Raw genomic sequence first — 21683 nt, forward strand, 5'->3', positions numbered from 1 at the left:
ATATTGGCTTTAAGTATAATGATGCCCTTGTGGCTGGCCTGGATGAAGTATGATTTAGGTTTGCTCAAAAGAAGGTGAGAAGTTAGGTTAAATTCTAGACTCAGTGCTGGCAGGTCATGTCCCAGAGGGTGATTCACATTTGTCTTGACCTTCCTAACCTGTACATCTGTCCAAAATCTGATATCATGGCTGTGACAGTGTTTCTCAACACTACAACTGCTACTTTGCAAAGGAGTTCATTTCATGGTCAAGAGCAAGTGTATCATTGCAGAGCTTCAGAAGAACCCATCCTAATGCCAGACTTCCATTCCACTGGAAAATCTTGGCCACCAACCCCGAGATTCATCTAAGTTGTATATAGAAACAACTTGTTCCTTTTTTTATTTCTCAGAAGAAGTTCATGGTGTAGGTGAAACAGTTTTCATATCAGTTGGAGCAACAACATGGACAAGCTGGAAGGCATAATGATCCAGGATCTCACTTCGCCTCCCCACCCTGAGCTACATTTCTATCAAGCACCTGGGCCTCTATAGCTGCACAACAAATCTCCTACCTAGGAAGTGCATAGATTTCTTCTAATCATGGGAATCCAGGTCTTTCCAGTGGGCTTTAGTGGGATTTTAGCCAATCTCCTGGTACCTCTTGAGGAAAGTAACCAGGCTTCCCCAAAAGTTGTGGGAAGGATTTGGGGGAATCCTGGAACTTAAGACAGTACTTGAGGAAAGAGCAGATGTTTATGGTTTCTCAAATCTGACCAAAGCATCATCTCATTTCTACTCTATACACCTATGAAAAGGAAGTATTTTAGTCTTTAATTCTTCTTGACTTAAGTACTTTATTTTTTTTCCACACACCATATAGATTTGCCAGAGGCTGTCATGCCACTTTTCTCTTATTAGTACTAATATCCAAGAGCGCCTTCTCACAGACCTCCCGAGATAATGACTTCACTAAACTTTCAAGCATCTGGAAAAAAATGGATCTAGTTTTCCCCAGATGATGGGACTGGATCTGTTTTCCTTAGATGATGGAATTAGAGGTGTGTGCTATGTTTCAACTGTCTAAATATTTTCCCAATTTATTGAGGTATAATTGACCAATAAAATCATGATATATTTAAAATGTGCATTGTAGTAATTTGATATATGTATACATTGTGAAAAGAGATTTCTCCTATCTAGTTAATTAACATATCCATCACCATATATGTATATTTTTTTCTTTATGAGAACATTTATGTCCTACTTTTAGCAATTTTCAATTATACAATAGTTTTAACAACTGTATTCACTATGTTACACATTAGATCCTCAGTTATTAACCTCTTACAGCTGAAAGTTTGTACCAACTTTTGCCTATTTCTTTCACCCCTGCCCTGCAGTCTCTGGCAAGCACTTTTATACACTCTATTTCTATGAGTTTGACTTTTTCCTTAGATTCCACATATAAATGAGACCATAGAGTATTTGCCTTTGACTTTTTCTGTTGAGTTTATTTCACATAGTATAATGACTTCAAGGTTCATCTGTGTTATCTCAAATGGTAGGATTTCCTTCTTTCTCATGGCTAATAATATTCCTGTGTGTGTGTGTGTGTGTGTGTATTCATGTGTATAATCTTCTTTATGCACTCATTCATTAAGACACTTAGGTGATTTGTGTATCTAGGCTGTTTTAAATAATGCTGCAATAAACATGGAAGTGCAGGGTGCTTGGTGATCTTAGGGAGTACTTCAACAAAAAAATAGGAAACATAAAAATAGGGATAAAAAACATAAAGAACCAGCCAGAAATAAGGAACACAATAACTGAAAAGAAGAATTTGTTAAAGGGAATCAACAGTAGATTAGGTAAAGCAGAGGATTGAAACAGTGATTTAGAAGACAAGGTAGCAGAAAATACTCAGTCAGAACAGCAAAAGAAAAAAAAATGAGGCTAGTTTAAGAAACCTCTGGGACAACATCAGCATGCCAACATTTGCATCACAGGAGTACTAGAATGAGGAGAGAGAGAGAGAGAGAGAGAGAGCAAGGAACTGAAAACCTATTTGAAGAAATAATGATGGAAAACTCCCCTAACCTGGTAAAGAAAATAAAAATGCAAATCTGGTTAGCTCAGGGAGTTCCAAGCAAGATGAACCCAAAGAGGCCCACGCCAAGACACATCATTATTAAAATACAAGAGTTTAAAGACAAAGAGTGGATCTTAAAAGCAGCAAGAAAAAAGCAGTTAGTTACCTACAAGGGAACTCCCATAAGACTGTTAGCCAATTTCTCAACAGAAACTTTGCAGGCCAAAAGGGATTGGCAGGAAATATTCAAAACAATGAAAAGCAAGGATGTACAACCAAGATTACCACACCCAGCAAGGCTATCATTTAGGATGGAAGAACAGATAAGGAGCTTCTCAGACAAGAAAAAGCTGAAGGAGTTATGCATCGCCAAACCAGCATTATAAGGAATGTTAAAGGGACTTCTTTAAAATGGAAAAAAAAAAAAAAAAAAGATAACAAATATAAATAATAAAATGGCAATAATACATATCTATCAACAAATACTTTCAATTTAAATGGATTTAATGCTCCAAACAAAAGATAGGGTGGGTGAGTGGATAAGAAAACAAGACTCTTACATGTGCTGCCTACAAAAGACTCACTTCAGATGAAAAGACACACAGACTCAAAGGGATGGAAAATGATATTTCATGAAAATAGAAACAAACAAAATCTGGGATAGCAATAGTTATACCAGATAAAATAGACTTTGAAACAAAATCTGTAACAAGAGACAAAGACCCACTAATCCCACTTCTGGATATTCATCTGCAGAAACCCAAAATGCTACTTTAAGGGGATGTGTGCATCCATATGTTCATTGTTGCATTATTTACAATGGCCAAGATGTGGAGGCAGCCTGGGTGTCCGTTGATGTAAGAATGGATAAAGAGGAGGTGGTGTATATATATACATATATATATATATATATATATATATATATATATGTGTGTGTATATATATATACACATATATATATATATATATGTATATATAACATATATATATACAATGGAATAGTGCTTGGCCAGGCAATGGAATGGGTTCTTGCCATCTGCAGCAGCATGGATGAGCCTGGAGGATACAGTGCTGAGTGGAGTGTCAGACAGGGAAAGACAGATGCAATGTGATTTTGCTTATATGTGGAATCTAAAGAACAAAATTAACAAACAGACTCAAACTCCTAAGAAACAAACTCATACATACAGAGAAGATATTGATGGTTTCCAGATGGGAGGGGTTCGGGGGTCAGTGAAAAAGAGGAAGGGATTAAGACGTACAAATTGGTTGTTACACAGTAGTCATGGGGATGTAGCATAAGGAATAAAGTTCATAATATTGTGATAACTATGTATATTGCCAGACGGGTACTAGATTTATTGGGGTGATAGATGGGAAGGGGGTTGGGGACAGGATGAAAGAGGTAAAGGTATTAAGAAGTAGAATTTATAGTTACAAAATAGTCATGGGATGTAAAGCATAGGGAATATAGTCAATAACATGGTAATAGCTATGTATATTGCCAGGTGGATACTAGACTAGTCAGGGGGATCACATCTTAAATTACATAAATGTCTAACCACTATAATGTACACCTGAAATTAATATAAAATAATATGGCATGTCAACTGTAATTGAAAAATTACAAAAGGGTGGATGAAAGGTAAAGGGGAATAAGAAGTTCGAATTACCAGGTATATGGCTAGAATGTGAGATGGTCTGAGGGTCTTGTAGGGGCCCCTTGACTCTACTTCATTGTCTGGAGTGCCATGTCTGAAGGATCACAACAGAAATAGGTGGGTGCCTCCGCTTAGGGACAAAGCTTACTATGTAGTTAAAAGTGGGTGGCATGTGGTACTTTCCAAAGCTCTTTGCCTAGATGATCCTTATTGTCCTTTAGATCACAGCTTAAACCCTCCTTCCACGGGATGGCTTTCCTGATTCCCTGAGCAGAAGCAGGCCCCTGTTACGTACCTTCACACAATCCTGTGTGTTTCCTGGCTTGTGTTAGCAATCGCTCTTTGATGGCTGTCTGTGGCGTTACTGCTGACTCTCTGCCTCCCCCTCAAGTTGCATGTGCCTTGAGGGAAGGTGCTGTGTCCGTTCTGTTCTCTGCTGTATCCCCAGTGTCTCTGTCATATCAGGGGCCTGGAACGTGGCTGGAGCTCAATACATGCTTGACGAATGAATGGAAGTCCGGAGAGGGTGAGAGTGGAAGGAGTGGGGGAAAAAAATTACCAGATATGAAACAAACAAGTCATGGGGATATAATGTACAGCATAGGGAATATAGTCAATAATATTGTGATAGTGTTGTATGGTGTCAGATGGTTGCTGGACTTACCATGGTGATCACTTCTTTATGTTGAATAACGATTGGGTATACCTAAAACTAATGTAATATTGTATGTTAGCTATATTTTAATAAAAATCTTTAAAATATAAGTAAACATTGGAGTGCAGATTATCTCTTTGAGATCCTCTTTTCGTTTCCTTTAAATATACACAGAAGTGGGATTTCTGGTTTACATGGTAGTTCTATTTTTAATATTTTTAGGAAATGCCTAAATATATTTAAATATACACCTCTGATGTCTTTTTTGAATATTTGAATTAAAGATTTCTAATTTTTAAAAATCCTGTTTATTTGAAGTATTGCCTTTCAGACAAAGGTCTATTGTCTGGAAAAGCTATTATTTTTAAATATTAAAAACATTTTAAAAGAAATATTTTTTTGCCTGTAGTACCAGATACCTGACAACAGTGACAATAAAAAAGTAGTATTAAATAATTTATGTGGTTTTCTTCCTGGAATCAACCTGTATTTTGTTGATTTGATTTATATTCCCAGCATTTGCCCTGAGATAAGCTGTCAACAAGGTATTAGAGTAAAACAAAAACATGAAAATGCTAGAAAATACATATTATTTTCTGCTTGCAAAAATTCTGCTTAAGGTACAATTTGTGCCTGAAAATTATTTATTGATGATCTGACTAATAAAAAGATCATATTTCAGACTCAAATGTGGTTTTTTTACAGCAAATTACTCTAGGAGGATGGAATAGTCTGGTTGATGGAATATTATGGTTAACAGCATTTGAGAAAAATTATAGCATGATGACACACTTTCACAATGTCTATCATTTGAATTGTGCTAAACCACTCTAGTTATTTGGGAGGAAGTGATTAAAAGCCTTTGATTTGATGTTACATAGACCCTGGTTTGAATCTTGACCCTCACATTCACTAGCTGGATAACCTTGTATACAATACTTAATATCTCTAATCTTCAGGTTTCTCATCTGTAAACTGAGGATAAAAATATCTAAAGAATAGTGCAGTTTGTCAGATATGTAACATAATGTATCACAGTGCTGGGAACTTAATAATCCCTCACCAAGTGGCACGGTCATAGCTGGTATTTTATTACTGAAATTTAATTACGAAAATTGAGTTATAGCTCACAGGTTGTTTCTAAGTCGAGTGATTATAATGTTTTCACTGAAAGCATTCTCTCTCTCTCTCTCTCTCTCTCTCTCTCTCTCTCCTCTCTCTCTCTCTCTCTCTCTCTCTCTCTCTCTCTCTCTCTCTTTCTCTCTCTCTCTCTTTCTCTCTCTCTCTCTAATGGTTAGAGATACTCTGGACCCTAACTACCATATTATTTAAATTTTAGAGAGAGAGAGAGAGAGAAAGAGAGAGGTGATCAAAGTACAATTTTGGAGCTCAGGAACGCATGGCTTCTGCTATTGTCTTTCCCATCTGTTTTGCAGAGGAACACGGATTCCTCTGAGCAGAGAGAGTGGAGTAAAAGAGAGTACATGTTAGATCCAGAAGCGTGCAGAGCTTACAGGGTATCAAGACATCCTGTTGGTGGAAATACCTGGGAAGTCCTGGTACTGGCCTAGTATTAATAGCAATACGACCAATATTACTAGTGGGTAACATTTATTGAGCACATATGTATTCAATACATGGACATCTTTCTGTATATTACTTTACTTAATTCTCACACTAGCTGTATGAGGTAACCTCTATTCAGATCTTCACAAGTAGTAGCTAATAGTAAGCATGGTATCAGACTTACCAGGATTTCCATCTTAGCTCTGTCACTACTGTGTCACTTTAGATTGGTTATTTATTAAATTTAAGTGTCTCTCTTTTTCCCTAAATGGAGAGTATTTTTGATAATTATAATCAAGGATGAGGGCACTGAGACTTTAAGTCTCGAGGCCTTACAGCAAGTATGTGCAAGTGTAGAATATGAATCTTAGTGCATATATTGTTAACTTCCCCTTAATGCTTCTCTCTATGTAAGAATAAAGATATAATTAACATGTGACATATAGAGAAGTGGGCTTGTCTATTGTCCATATACAGATTGTGTCAGGGCAAAGCAAAGGTAAATGAGTATAACTGAATTATTTTTCTATTTTCTCTTCAAATAGATACAAATTCTAAATTTTTTGTTGCAGGAAAAAAGAGGTAACAAAATACGTGACTTACGTCATTTGATTGACATATATTTGAATAATTGTGAACTGTAACACGTTATCTGGACTGTGTAACCCAAGATCACTTAGGCAAAAGATATCCTAGGTCCAGCTTTAACTTTGCCACTGTGACTTTGCAGTTCAGTGTTTTCTTTACAAAATTGGTCTAGCATCTAGATCAATGGTCATCAAACTTTAGGGGACATCAGATTGCTGGGTTTTTCATGAGAGTTTCTGGTTCAGTGGGTCTGGGGTATCACATGAAAATTTTCATCTTTAGCAGGTTCCCAGGTCATGCTGTTGGTGCTGGTCCCACCCTGAGAACCACTGATCTGGATTGGTAATTCTTCACATCAATGTTGTCACATTTCTACATCATCAATATGGAGTTTGATGCAAACAATTCATTATAAAGTGTGAAGTAGCAGTGTTTGACAAGATATAATCAAACCTTAGAGCATATTTACATTTATCCTAATATCACTCTTGATGTATAAATTAATGTCCTAGGACTTGTGCATAGAAGTAGGCTGCACATATGGATGCCATCCATCTTGTGTGTTGATTTGAAAAATAAATTTGAGAGTAACAAGGTTACAAACATTTAAGTTGTCTTCCACTTTTTTCACTTTTTTTTTTTGCTATACTCCTATAACTTTTCTTTTCCCTTGTCACAGTCATGTCAGATGTTCCAGTGAATCCTTCTGCAGCCACTGGCTGCATTTTATCTTCCTTTCTGTGCAACTCCTGTTAGTATCATGGGTGTCATCAGCATCTCCCAAGAGGTAGAGAAAAGAGGTGGGACAGAGAATGCAAGAATAAGAAACTCATGGTGTTTGCACACTATCACAAAGATGCAAGAGCAAGGAAGATTCAGTAATATAACAAAATTTGGACAAGAGCACAGGTGAAGCATTTCATCTTTAACAGAAAGACTCTGATGGCTCTAATACTAAAGAGAGGGATGAGTATGGAGTATGGACATGGACCATATTTTACAATGAAATAGAAAGCACAGTTGCTTCCTGAGAGGGAAAAAGTGGTAATTTTCAGGAAGCATGAGTGGAAATTAATTGCTTATAAGAGCCACCAAGGAGAATGGAAAAGTCAGTTGACCAAGAGAAGTAAAGTATTGACTAACAACTTTGAAAACATAACTGACATTATAAAATGGATTTCATAGTGCCAAAGATTCCGTGTATTTTTTGTTTTGTTTTTCTTCCAGCAGCAATCAACATGTAGATATATAAGAACAAAATCAGAGAGTAGGATTTATCCAGGATTGATACAGATGTGGTGGAGAAACAAAAGTCACCTTGTACCAATTTAAAGATACATAATAGAAACTATTATGAGGGCTCAGAGACAAAAAAACGAAAGAAAAAATAACACAAGATAAATGATGAGAACACTGTCTTGCATGTCAGAATTTAACTAGGAATTGATGAGGAAAATAACTTATTTCAATGTGACAGCATTTGTGGTTTAGAGTTTGTGGAAAATAATTTCCTTGAAATAGCTTGATTATTTTTATTTCCCTATCAGTAATAGAGTTCATATTTAAACATATTTAAACAATGAGCAAGGTTTTGACTTTTTAATAAGTAGCAACCATCTTTAAATTGAAATATATAAAATAGTCAAAAGCGACTTAGAGTAAATCTGACTTAAAGTATTCAAAAACAACACATAATTTAGGATAGAAAACAATACAAATTTGGAAATATGAATAAGATTAACAAAATTAAATGTCTTGTCAATATTATATTCAGAATCTTTGTAAATCAGGTCAGTATGTAGATATATGAAGTCTGACAATTAAATTTGAGAATTCATCCTAGAAAAAGTGCTACATAACTCATTACTGAATATCACAATGGTCACCTTTGAAGTATTCCCGTTGGGAAGCTATGCATTGACACCAGAGCCTAGTCCACCGTTCAAAGCAATTTTGGAACTCTTTTTCTCATCAAAATGTCTTCCTTTCAATATTTCCTTTATCTTTGAATAAAGAAATAAGTCATTGGGGGCCAGATCAGGTGAGTAGGGTAAGGAGGTGTTTCAATACAATGATTTGTTTATTGGCTAAAAATTCTCTCACAGACAGTGCCATGTGAGCTGGTGTGTTGTCGTGATGCAAGAGTCATGACTTGGTGGTGAACAGTTCAGGTCATTTTCGTCTAACTTTTTCACACAGCCTTTTCAGTACTTCCAAATAGTAAACTTGGTTAACTCTTCGTCCAGGTGGTACAAATCATAATGAATAATCCCTCTGATAGCAAAAAAGTTTAGCAACATCATTACAACAAAGTTCATGAACTTAATTGACCTTGTATATGTATCATTTTTTATCTTTTAAGTGAAACATTTGCTAATATCTATGTAGTTTGGACTCGTATTACAGTATCAATAATGATACTGTCCATGTTTATAAATTTTCTAGGTGTAACAGGATTTTGAAAAGTAATACCTTGGATAGAAACAGGAAATATATCGACTTTTTCATTAACTATCTATCAACTCTGTTATGCTAGACTCCTCTTTGCTGCCGGGAAATGGCAATATAATTTTTTTTAATCACATTCAATTATTTAAGCTGTGTAGTTCTGATTTCCAAGACTCAGTCATGTTCGGTTTCCAATGTCAATTTCATATCCTGTTCACCTAAAAAATCCTTTCTTTCTACAAAAGAACATTTATTTGAGTTATGGCTCTTGTACAAATGTGTCTTATTAAAAATGTTTGTTAAAACAATTGATTTTATGCTAACTGTGAATTCACACAAATATTATTTAAGTCCAAATACAAAGCTGAATAATGAAGTTTCCTATTTATGTATTTTGAATTTTTAAAAGTCCAAGCTTGACCTGTGTTGTCAGTTAAAATTAATACAACCCATTTCATCTAAATGCACTAAATGTATGAGGGGAATGTAATCATAGCATGAAGATATTATAAATCGCATTCCAGTAAGTAAAATTATTAATATATTATTATTTGTAAGCTCAGTTATAGAAAATAATATTAAGGTATGATCTAAATATTTAGTACTTCATAGAGGTTTCTTTTTTAAAGATAGAGGCATGTAGTTAGCCTATTCTTTCTAGATAAAATACAAAGAAAATGTGAAAAAAATTAATTACAACCTCAATTTTTGTTAAAATTAGTGTACAGTTAAGACACAGAAAGCCAAACTGTGGAGGATTATGGCAAGCAGTGCAGACTGAGCAGGACATCATTGAGAGAAGACAACAACAGGTCTCATACACATCCAGCCAAAATATTCTTCTTACATTTGAGGGACAAAACCTTGAGGTGCTCAAAGTATCTCATTTCTAACAATAAAAATAGGTTTGCAAGTGCACCTACAGGTGGCAGCTGATCTAGACCCGGAGGCAAGAATAAATAAAGAACTCCTCACAGGAAACACTGTCTGTGTCATAAGGAAATGTCCAGATGGTTACAACAGTCATTTTGGTACTTCTATTAGATGAATGTCATATACATAGCTTGTCCCAGCAAAACTCACATTGTTATTGTCTGGGAAGCTCTTTATCTGTCCTTCAATTTTAAATTATAGTTTTGCTCGGTAGATTAATCTTGGTTGTACGTCCTTGTTTTTTATCACTTTGAATATTTTGTGCCAGTCACTTCCGTCTGACAAAGTATATGTTCAGAAATCAGCTGACAGTCTTATGGGAGCTCCCTTGTAGGCACCTAACTGCTTTTTCTCTTGCTGTTTTTAAGATTCTTTCTTTTTCTTTAACCTTTGGCATTTTAAGTATGATGTGTCAACTTGGTGTGGGCCTCTTTGGAATGTTTACCTAAGAATCAGCAGCTCTTCTGATTGTAGTTGTGAGCATTGATGGCAATCAGAAAAGAAAATTTTGAGGCCCTGGAGGAATAGTTATAGGATATTGACAAACTGCATTGAGAGAGAGGGAGAGGGAGAGGGAGAGGGAAGTGTGTTTGGTTCAGGTTGAATTCTTAATCAACTCGGAGACAGTACTTCCTGCCTATAAAATAGAAAGTACTAATCAGTAGTATTCTTTACCTCATATAATAAAAATAGTATAAAACATTTTCAGTAGGAGCTATATTAGGAATCTGAATTCTCTGACACAAAGAGTATTCTAAGGGGATTAGATAAGAAGATCAGGATGTTGCCTTGCAGATCTGACATTCTATGATCTACTAATGATTTACTTATAATAATCTATGTCATATAAAAATAAAATATCAACAGTTTGAGCATATTAAAAATTTTTTTGACAATTAAGAAGCACATGTAATTAATTTTTCATTTATACTTTGTTAATATAGTTCTTAGTTGTTATGTTAAGACATGTCCTTGTGGAAATATTTTACTTATCTTTTACATGACTTTATGTGTGAAATCACTTGGACACATTACTCCCAAACCTGTTTCCTCACCTCTGAAATGGATATACTTTCTCCTGGGATTGTTACGAAGATTCATATATATATATATATATATATATATATATATATATATATATATATATGTATATAAACACTTTGAAAAAGTAAAGCATTATGTTATATATATTAGAATTGTTTCTGCATTTGGTATTCAATTTGCTTATTAAAGCTCTTTCAAATTACCAAATATAATCCTAGGTACTTTCTAAAATACTTAAGCATTTTATTGTTATTATAAATTCACAAATTGACATTTGAAGAAATGTAATAATGCTTTATAACCTATAAAATACAATAAAACCTTTTTACTTAAAACTATTTCTTAATAAAAGTAATAATCAGTCATAATCTCTCTTTTTATTTTCACAAGAGCTGATATCCAGTCTTCATTAATCTTTTCAGTTTGTATTGAAAAGTAAAAACAATGCAAGAGTAAAGTGGATGGGGTCTGGAGCCAAACTGCCTGAGTTCATACCTCAATTCTACCATTTACCAGTTTTGTTATTTTAGGGAAATATCTTAATTTTTCAGTGCTTCAGTTTCCTGCTCTATAAAGTACTGATAATAATGTTACTTCTTCTTGGAGTTGTGAGAATTAAATGAGATAGTGTATATAAAGCACATGGCAGAGGGCCTAGAACATACCGTGTACCCAGTGCAAGTCAGTTTTCTTTACCAAGGTCCTTCTCTGGAAGACTCTAATCAGTTCCCTCCTTTGGTATAGTCCCTAATACAGAGAGGGTTTCTTAAACATCTGGACCATGAAGAATTTTACTATCTAAATTTAACCTTCCAGACAATTGCAGTCCTTAGGAGCCACACTCAATTAGCTAGATCTTGAAGCCCCAAATTAACAAATTGTACATCTTGGTGGCCTTTTTAATATCCCTTTGCACACATCTGAGATCTTTCTCCTGGTGCTTCTGTTCCCTTTGACATTCTCAAGCTCACTCCTTTTGTCATTCACATTCCAGTAAACCCCCCCACCCCACCCCCCATACATACACAGTAACTGGACTAAAGTAGCCACACAGGTCCTATTGTACGTATCACATCACCAGTTTTATTTCTCTGAACTTGTTCTGTTTCTATGTCTTCATTATGAGATACAGCTAGTGGGAGATTCTTTTATTTATTTATTTTTTAAGGGTAAGTTGAGTATTACTATGGTCATATTGTGAGAAAAAGGCTGCATGAGTTTAGTATACAGCTAACTAGCATATTTATATATATAAAAATTATAAGAACAAAGTATGTACTGGTTTTTAACATTCAATTATTTTAATCTAAAAACTTGGGGGGAAGCCTTGATAAATGTGATGAAGTACATTGTTTCTGGCAAAGTGTACGCATAGATTCTGCTTTTGACAGTCTATGTATTATCATTTGTTTATTCACTTTATTGTTCCATGCAATTCTGCTTTGAAGCAATGTCTTCTTTGTCTAGAGGTTTCTAACACAAATGGTAAGAATACTTAATCTCCATCTGTTCTTATAAATAGCTTAAGTAAGTGCACAATCATAATTCATTTATTTGCTTGACAAAATAAAACTGATCATTATAAGCTATGTAGTGGGGACATAGGGATCAGTAAAGCAGTCCCTGCTGTTAAGGAGAATATATTTGGTATTGTAGGAGATAAAGAAAATCGGTGAAAACAATAGGGATTTTTAGAAGCTCCGAGAATCTATTTGCTCAGAGAAGAATGAGAGTCTAGCTGCAAAGAATGGAAATGAAACACCTTCTTGAATGTGCTATTTTGAGGGTTGGGCAGGGTCAGGAAATTCTTCCAAGAGGAGGTGGTGCTTGAGTTGAGCCTTAAAATTCAGGTGGAGATAACCAACTTGAGCAATTGCATTTGTGTAGCCCCAGCCATTGAACAGAAGAAGTGCACAATGCTGGCACTTCCGATACATTTTCAACAAAATATTGACTTTCTAGTTTTTCTCTTGACTTAACCTATTTTATGTGCAAACATTGTGAACACTCTCTTCCTTTCAACTTTGTTTCAACATTAAGAAGATTTTAATGTTTCTGATCTTTGTCAGAAGAGAACAATTTCCAACTGGATTCCACCCTGAAAACAGAACCTCATTATACAAACGTTGACACTGAGAGGCTTTCTATCTTATATGCTTAAAGGTCTCTTTAGGCTATGTTTACAAATTTATTGACTGAAAAATTCATAAGTGTTATTCATTAAGTACTCTATGACTACTGGCTGATACTTCAGAGCCACTGCCATTTATGCATGTCCTTAGAACAGCACTGATTCACATACAGATTCACGTATTTCTTTTGAAGAAGGAACATGCCCTATCCATCTTAAACTTTACTAGCATATTGTCAAATATATATTAAAGTCTCAATATTCTTTCAGTGAATAAATATCTTATTATTTTACCAAAATACCAATTTTATATTTTATGACAAATATTAATTGGTTTTCATGCACCAGGCCACCCAATAATATTGACATGTTATGATTTAGGTTAGGAGATGTTCCTTTATCATTATTAACACAAGCAAGATCACTTCACTTTAAGGGATGCAACATAACCTTTACATCTTTTGTTCCACACAGTAATTTCTTAACGGTCAATCTCCTTTGGATTATGAAAATTAAAAAGTAATGGGAATGGTGGAAAAAAGAGGAGATAAATAACACTGGAAGTAATATTTTATTGAGCTATTACAAGGCTGAGACACAAAGAACTGTACACAAACACTGTAGTATGGTTGGTTTCTCACAGGGTATGCTCTAGCAATTCTCAAACTATTTTATGTATACTCGTATACAAAGTTTCCACAAATGGATTAATATGTTGTAGATAGATGAGAGCCAGGTTGTCTTATTGTCAGAAAAAGAAGTTACAAATAAGCAAAGGGGAATGCTAGAATGAACATCAATGACATGCCAGCAGCAACAAACACACCTACCACCCAGATATTAATTTGCAAATACCAAGCGCCTGTAAAAGGAACTGGGGCTCCTTCAAACAATGGTTCGTTCTAGGAATGAGACAGGGATAATCAAGATCAGCCTGGAATATCTTGTAGTAGCAGAAGATAAGGAAGTGTTAAATAAATAAATAAATAAATAAATAAATAAATAAATAAACAAACAAACAAACAAAAAGCGTGAGAGCATGTCAAAAGAACACAGATGCCAACCTGAAAAAAGAGTTCTGAATGGCCAAAGCTGAAACAGTTTAAATAACAAAAGAAATAGCAATAATATTATATTATAACTCAAAAATAAAATATCCACAAATCCATAATGATATAACTAAATGATTGGATAAATAAATAAATAAAGAGGGATAGAAAAACAAAATTCCCTTAAGGCAGAATTCTAAGTAATAAATGTAGAAGGAATGAGAAAAATAGAAAATCACCATTAGGGAACCCCAGTAATAAATGCTACAGACAATCCACAGATGGATGCTTCAATAAATCAGTGGCAACACTTCAAGGAGAAAAGGTATTTGCGTTACCTCAAAGTATCTCCTCAATATATTAATTATTGTGATTTTAACACACGTCCCAAAACTCTTTACTGATCCTCCCTGCAGGTGAAGCTTCATCCCCTTCACCTTGAACACGAATTGGACATGTTGATTTGCTTTTATCAAATGGAAGAGTGGAGAAAGCTGGCAGGCAGAACTCGCTGAGTGATCAAGGTTAACATCATCAGTAATAAGTCACCTTAACATTGTACACTGACATAATGAGATGACCACCTTGCCTCTGTGGCGTTCCTTACCCAAATCTATAACATCCGTTTGATCATGAGGAAAAGCAGAAAAACGTAAATAGATGGACATTCCTCAGAACATCTGACCAGTCATCTTCAAAAGTGTCAACATCATGAAAGACAAGGAAAGACTGACAAACTATCACAGCTTGGATTCAGGAGACATAATGACTAAGTACAATGTAGTGTCTAAGATGGATCCTGGAGGAGAATAAGAATATTAGAGAGAGGAAAAAAAAAGGTGAAATCCCAATCAAATCTGTATTTCAGTTAATAGTATTCTTACCAGTGTTAATTTCTTGTTTTTGAGAAAAGATCATGCTTATGTAAGAACTTAACATTAGGAGGAGCTAAGGGAAGTCTACTATCTTTGCAACTCTTCTGTAAATCTAGAATCATGTCAAAATGAACAGTTAAAGACAATAGTGGGAGTGGTTTAAATCTAGTTCCTAGCATGGATTAGACATTAAATGAATTAATTTTTTGATAGTTAAAAATTTACATAGCTATAGAATTATCTTCATTGGTTTTTAACTGATTCCAGAACTCCCATCCAGCCAAATAATTTCCTCTAAGTATACATGTAGTTTTTATGATTTCATCCTTTCACTTTTCCATCTTCCAAAACTGACCATCTACTTTTTCCCTACCTGATATATTTTTCATCTTTCAAAATGCAGTCCAAGCATTATCTTTCTGTAAAGTGTTCCAAGTACCTATAAATATTTCTAAATATATTTTTGCACTCATGATATTATACCTGATAGTTTGTATGGTTTTCTCACCATCTAAAAATATGTGCCTTTTAAAAGAAAGAACTGCGTCTTCATATTTTTTAATACTCAATTTAGTATCCAAAGACAGCAGAGGTTCAATAAAGTTGCCATGGAGGAATAAATGAGAGAATAAATGATTGTTCTAAGTAACTGTATTGGTTATTATATTCAATTATGGGATATTACAATAAAAGAGTGATGTTTTTATTTATTTATTTACTTATTTATTTACTTATTTATTTATTTTGCTTTCTTAACTCATTAGAACCCATAATTAAATTTCATTTTATATGTCAATGATCACCTTAGAAATCTGATTCAAAGAGGTTATTTAGTACTATACAATCATGGTTCCCAGTTGTAGTTCGAGTACAGTGGAGTGAAGGATGATATAGTAGAACATCTGCTGTGATCTTTTCATTCATTCTGGCTATTGTGGGAGACATTTTCCACTATCTTTCAGAGTATCTTACATAGATCTGCTAGAGGAGAGAGATATTCACTTTTTTAAATATTTGCCATTATGGAATTATCTTTATCATCCAGGAAAAACAATTTTTGAAAAAATTTTATAAGTTACACTCTACAGTAAAAATGTGAAAAATAGAATATATTCACATTTAGGGCATATTGCTTTATTTATAGTACAAATGAGGTGTGGACTGACTTCATGCTTACAGAAATGTTCTTCCAAATATTTTCTGTGAGAAGAAGAGGTGATGAAATGCTTGGTCAGTTGAAGTATGATGAAATCAATCACTCAGTAATGTATATATTATTTATTAGTATTTATGTATTACTCTACCCATAAATTTAAATTTTAAAATTTTATTTTGTTTAAAAGATCTGATTGATTTTTAGCTTGGAGAAAGCAAGCTATTAAGTAGAAGGGAAATACTATTCTTGTGGGACTCTTTACTTGAAATACAAACTGTATGAAATTCATATTAATATACATCAAAAACTCTAAAGTATCAATGTTGTACCATAATTTTATGGTTTACATTGGTTCATAATGTAATCAATATGCTTATTTAGTGTCCTGTTAGTTCAGTTCTAATCATGTTAAATGATTGATAAAAATGAATTTCTATACAAATATATTTATTTTATCTTAACAGCTCATCTATCATCTACCGTGTTTCCCTGAAAATAAGACCTAGCGGGGAAATCAACTCTAAGGCGTCTTTAGGAGCAAAAATTAATAAAAGACCCAGTGTTAGGTTATATTATATAAGACCCGGTCTTATATTATGTTATATAAGACCCCGTCTTATATTATAGTAAAATAAGACGGAGTCTTATATTAATTTTTGCTCCAAAAGACGCATTAGAGCTGATTGTCTGGCTAGGTCCTATTTTCAGGGAAACACGGTATCTATCTATCTATCTATCTATCTATCTATCTATCTATCTATCTATCTATCATCTATCTATCTATCTATCTACCTATCTATCATCTATCTATCTATCACCTATCTATTGTAGCTTGGAGAATATCTCTAGTATAAGTACTTCATTCATATTTCCATTAATTTTCTAAATCATAAAACTGAAGCTGACAGAACTAAATATTAAATGCATGGGATGGTAGATTATTAAAAATTGTTTCATGAACCTAGCTGATCAATATTTTTGCAATAGTCTGGAAATTAATTTTATAAATTTAAATATTTCTTGCATTAAAAAATAAAACTATATAGAGTCATTATATTTTATCATATATTCATATATGTCATGGAATATGTGGGTCAATTTACATTTGTCTTAATTTAAAGAAATTTAAGTTCATTTTAAACAAGTAATGCGAAGGCCAGCAGCGGGTGTTGATGTGATGTGATTTCTGCCCAGTGCTCTGAAGGTCAGAGTGAAGAAATTCAGTGCAGCGTGAGTGAATGGCAGGCAGGAATAACTAGGACTCTCCTAAGGAGGCCAAGTGCCTCCTCATCTAATTAGTGCCCTGCATGAATGGATAAATGATATTCCCACTGTACTTACCTTCTCTCCAGTGAAACCACAGCCAAGGGAATGGGGTTGGAGGAATCAGCTAGGAACGTGGACCCTGTTGAGCTTGACTCTATCTCGTCTGGCAAGTGAAGAGACATTAAAGGTGTAGAATAAGTGGGATGCCCCAGCGTCCCCGCCTGGAAGATGAGGGGAGGGTCTGCGGGCCTGTGGGTCACCTATGAAATATTAATACCACTACTCATCATTTTCTCACTGACCCTGTGGAGGTGGGGAGCAATCTCTGCAGGGCTCTCTTTTCTGTGGCTAGATGCCTCCCTGCACTAGTGGCTGAGGGTGTCCCCGCTGAGGGACCTTGCCAAGTGGGGTGTTTGGGGCAGTGCAGCTGTCAAACAGTAACTCGGGTGTCCTAAGGTAAGCTTAGGGAGGACAGAAGCTTCCCTTGGAGCAAAAGGGCACAAATTTACTTAATCTTGGTTTTCAGTACAAATACAGATGGTGAAGGTGGGGTCTCCCGATCCTCTGACCTTTTGGGCTTTAAGCAGGAGGTGTCAGAAAAATCGCCACAGGGATAGCTGACTTATGGTATCCAATCCCTCATAGTAATGTCCCTTTCTAATCCTTCAGTGTCGACTCTTCATTGTGAAAAGTCATTGTGAAGCAGAATTCATGACGCGTTAGATTGTTCATCCACTAATAAAAAATAATAATAGTAAAATAAAATACAAACAAATAAATAAAAGTTTTTTACAAATAATTTTCATGAGCTTACATCTTGAAATTTGCCAGTTAGAAATATAGTGAAACTAAATATAACCACCACCAACTGAATACCGATGTGTCAGCCACTTTTTGTACATCATATCACATTTGCATAGGAACAACCCTGCATGTGGGCAGCGTTATGTACCTTGACATACAGAAAGAATAAGTCTCCAAGAAGAGGAAATAACTACCCTGAGGCTAAGTTGCAGGAGATTTCAAAAACGCAATAGTTCAAAACCAACACCTTTCATTATCAGTTTAGAAGCTGCAAGTACTAAAGCTCTAGTGTTTTAACCTTATGAGAAGGTAAAATTACCTGAGGTCCCTCAGACCAAAACTTCCTGCGTTGTAAATTTAATGTGCTTGCAGTACATTTAGGGTTTTTTACTACTGAACTTCCAAAATGACAGGAAACAAAGGGCCAGGGGTGAAACTGACTAAGCATTTATTGTGTCTATTCTAAGAGTCAAACACAGTGGTCCTCTTACTATATTTTACCTCAACTCTTTAAAACAAGATTCTGAGATAGTCATGTTATCCCTATTTTACAATGAGGAAACATAACTGAGTTAAGTAATTCTGTCCAGACCACAGTGATTGAAGGCATCAACTTTGAGGTACAAACTAGCTCTTGCTGACTACAAGTAGAGGGGAAGGGATGGAGGGGAGGACAAAGAGGATAAAGGACATCGTATGTATGGTAACATTAGGAGACTAGATTCTGGGTGGTAAACACACAATGCAATATACAGACGATATATTATAGAATTGTACACTTGAAACTGATATAATGTTATTAACCAATGTTGTCCCGATAAATTTAATTTTATAAAAATGTAGACAGTCAAGAGGATTTCTAAAATTTGACATAAGAAGAGGCAGCATATGGTACAGTGTATTAATCAAGGTTCTTGAGAGACACAGAAACAACATATATTACATATGAATATTTATTATAAAGAATTGGCTCACACAATTATGGAGGCTGAAAAGTCCCAGGATTTGCCATCTGCAAGCGGGAGAACCATGAAAGCCGGTGGTGTGAATTCCAGCTAGGCAAATCCAAAGGCCTGAGAAACCACTCTGTTTCCTCAAAAATAAGACCTAGCTGGACAATCAGCTCTAATGCGTCTTTTGCAGCAAAAATTAATATAAGACCCGGTATTATATTTATTATATTGTATTGTATTATATTATATTATATTATATTATATTATATTATATTATATTATATTATATTATATACCCGGTCTTATGTTATATTAGAATAAGACTGGGTCTTATATTAATTTTTGCTCCAAAAGACACATTAGAGCTGATTATCCGGGTAGGTCTTATTTTCGCGGAAACAGCAGTACTGCAGATGATTTAAGGCCCATTCCATGCAGAGAGAAGACCAATGTCTAGGCTCAGCAGTCAGGCAGAGAGAGAGAATTCAACCTTCCTTTGCCTTTTTGTTCTCTGCAGGCTCTCAGTGGAGTAAGCATGTAACTTGCCCTTTGCTGTTTGATTGATAGATGAAAATATTTTTTCACTTTTCATATAAATGGTCCATCAGTGCATACAGAAGAAAGCCAATGAGGTTTTTAATACCATGGCACTTTGGGATTCTAATTTTGAACAGAAAATGGAAAAATCACAACTAAAGTTTCAACTCCTGGCTTCAACTTGTTGAAATTGAAATTTATTCAATTTTAATAAATCAGTAATTATTTAAAAAACCAATAAACTGTTTTACCTGAGGTGGTGTGGGATCGTATCTATTAAAATTAGAGTAGGTTTTGGTAGTTTAATTCCTCAGTTTTCCTTAAGACAATGGGGATCCCAAGAAGCAGAGAAAATTAGCAGAAATCAATCAGACTGGAGGATTCTACTATCTTGTCCATAGCTCTTTCTCATTTATTAAATCAATACTTTAAATTAATTTATGCCAAGTCCTAGAATAGCAGGAGAACTTTGATTTAAAGAAAACTAATTTCATGTAGTTAAAGCTTAAATGATGGCTATTTGGAAAATAAAGTTTGTCACTTATATAAATAATCTTATCATATCTGTTTAAACATCCAAAGGCATAGAGCTAATTGAACTTAAAAGAAAATGCTAACACACCTGGTAATAAAAGATGTTTTAAATGTAGTCTTAAATATTTCAATGTGAGTATATTAAAGAGATAAACTTCTGGGATAAGTATTTAAAAATCAGAATACAATTTTATATCATTAAAATAATCACAATGTCATAGGGCTAAAAACTGTACAGAATAAAATTCTCTGGACAGTAAATTCCTAATAAATGTGGACAATAACCAAATAATCTGTAAAAACTGCTTTGCCAAATAAATTTAACCTTTTAAGTTGCTATTGTAATTACTAGTTGGAGGTATTTAGGGGATGCTGAATTCCTTGTGCATAGTGAAGCTTTATGAAGAGTATTCTTATCATTCTAGTTTTTTTTTTAACTAATTTGGTTTTGATTTGCATAATTAATGTTTGAGTTTAATGTAGAAATAAACTCACTTGGTAAATTCAAAGGACAGGAAAAGATTGAGTAAAAGATTAAAAAGTTAAGTCAAATGGAAAAGATTACTTTTTATACTATTTATACTTTCTACTATATAGTAGTGGTTTTAGGAGGTCAAAAACTCAATCTGAATTACTATCCAGATACAGCAATGGGAGTTGAGAATTGCCATGCTATACAATCCTACTGAGCTTCAACATTCTGGTTTAAGTCAACATTGGGAGTCTCTTTGTTACTTACCACTGCTCCATCTCGTCTGAGCAAAGGACTTCATTACATTATCCTTTCTTGGTTCTATCCATAGAGAATTTATTTGCGGGGCTGTGAGGAGGAGGAGATTAGGTGCCCATGATTTGCCATGGGTCTTTCTTTAGGCACAAGTACGCAGGCATCTATGAGCCAGGACATAGAGGAGAAGAGTCAGTGGGAATGACAGCTAGGACTACACCACCTTCAGTACAGGTCAGTACTTCAGCCAAGACTCAATCAGCAAAGAACCCTAAGATCTGAGGGACTGACCTTTAGGAGAGACCCAGCATTGTTGGTGAGGATGCAAAAGAACTCTCTGAGAGCTATTAATGAGGAACCTGCCGTTCAGAATCAGAAGACCCACTATACAGGTAATCCAATCACTGGATAATTGGGGAATGTGATAAAAACCCAGTCGCTGGGAAACTGAACAACTATTCAGTAACAAAGTAAACGGCAAAATGTAATATAGGAAAAGGAAAACTGGGCATATGATAGGGAACACATTTACCAAGCCCATAGGACCTTGTCAAATTAGTCCATCCCAAGGGGCACTGATAATAGTGAACCCCAGAGGGTTGCCCTGAGGATTAATTGACCTCATACATGTAAAATGTAGAACAGTACCTGGAACATACTAAGGGTTCAGTAAGTGTTGTTGTTGT

The 21683-nt window shown here is 34.8% G+C and overlaps 1 protein-coding gene across 1 annotated transcript in view; it reads left to right on the plus strand.

The window, feature by feature from the left end:
- TRPC4 (transient receptor potential cation channel subfamily C member 4) overlaps positions 1–21683 on the plus strand; it is a 212872-nt gene that overhangs the window by 12743 nt on the left and 178446 nt on the right. The window lies entirely within an intron of this gene.

The sequence above is a fragment of the Rhinolophus ferrumequinum genome, chromosome 4 (assembly GCF_004115265.2).
Source record: "Rhinolophus ferrumequinum isolate MPI-CBG mRhiFer1 chromosome 4, mRhiFer1_v1.p, whole genome shotgun sequence".
Taxonomy (NCBI): domain Eukaryota; kingdom Metazoa; phylum Chordata; class Mammalia; order Chiroptera; family Rhinolophidae; genus Rhinolophus; species Rhinolophus ferrumequinum.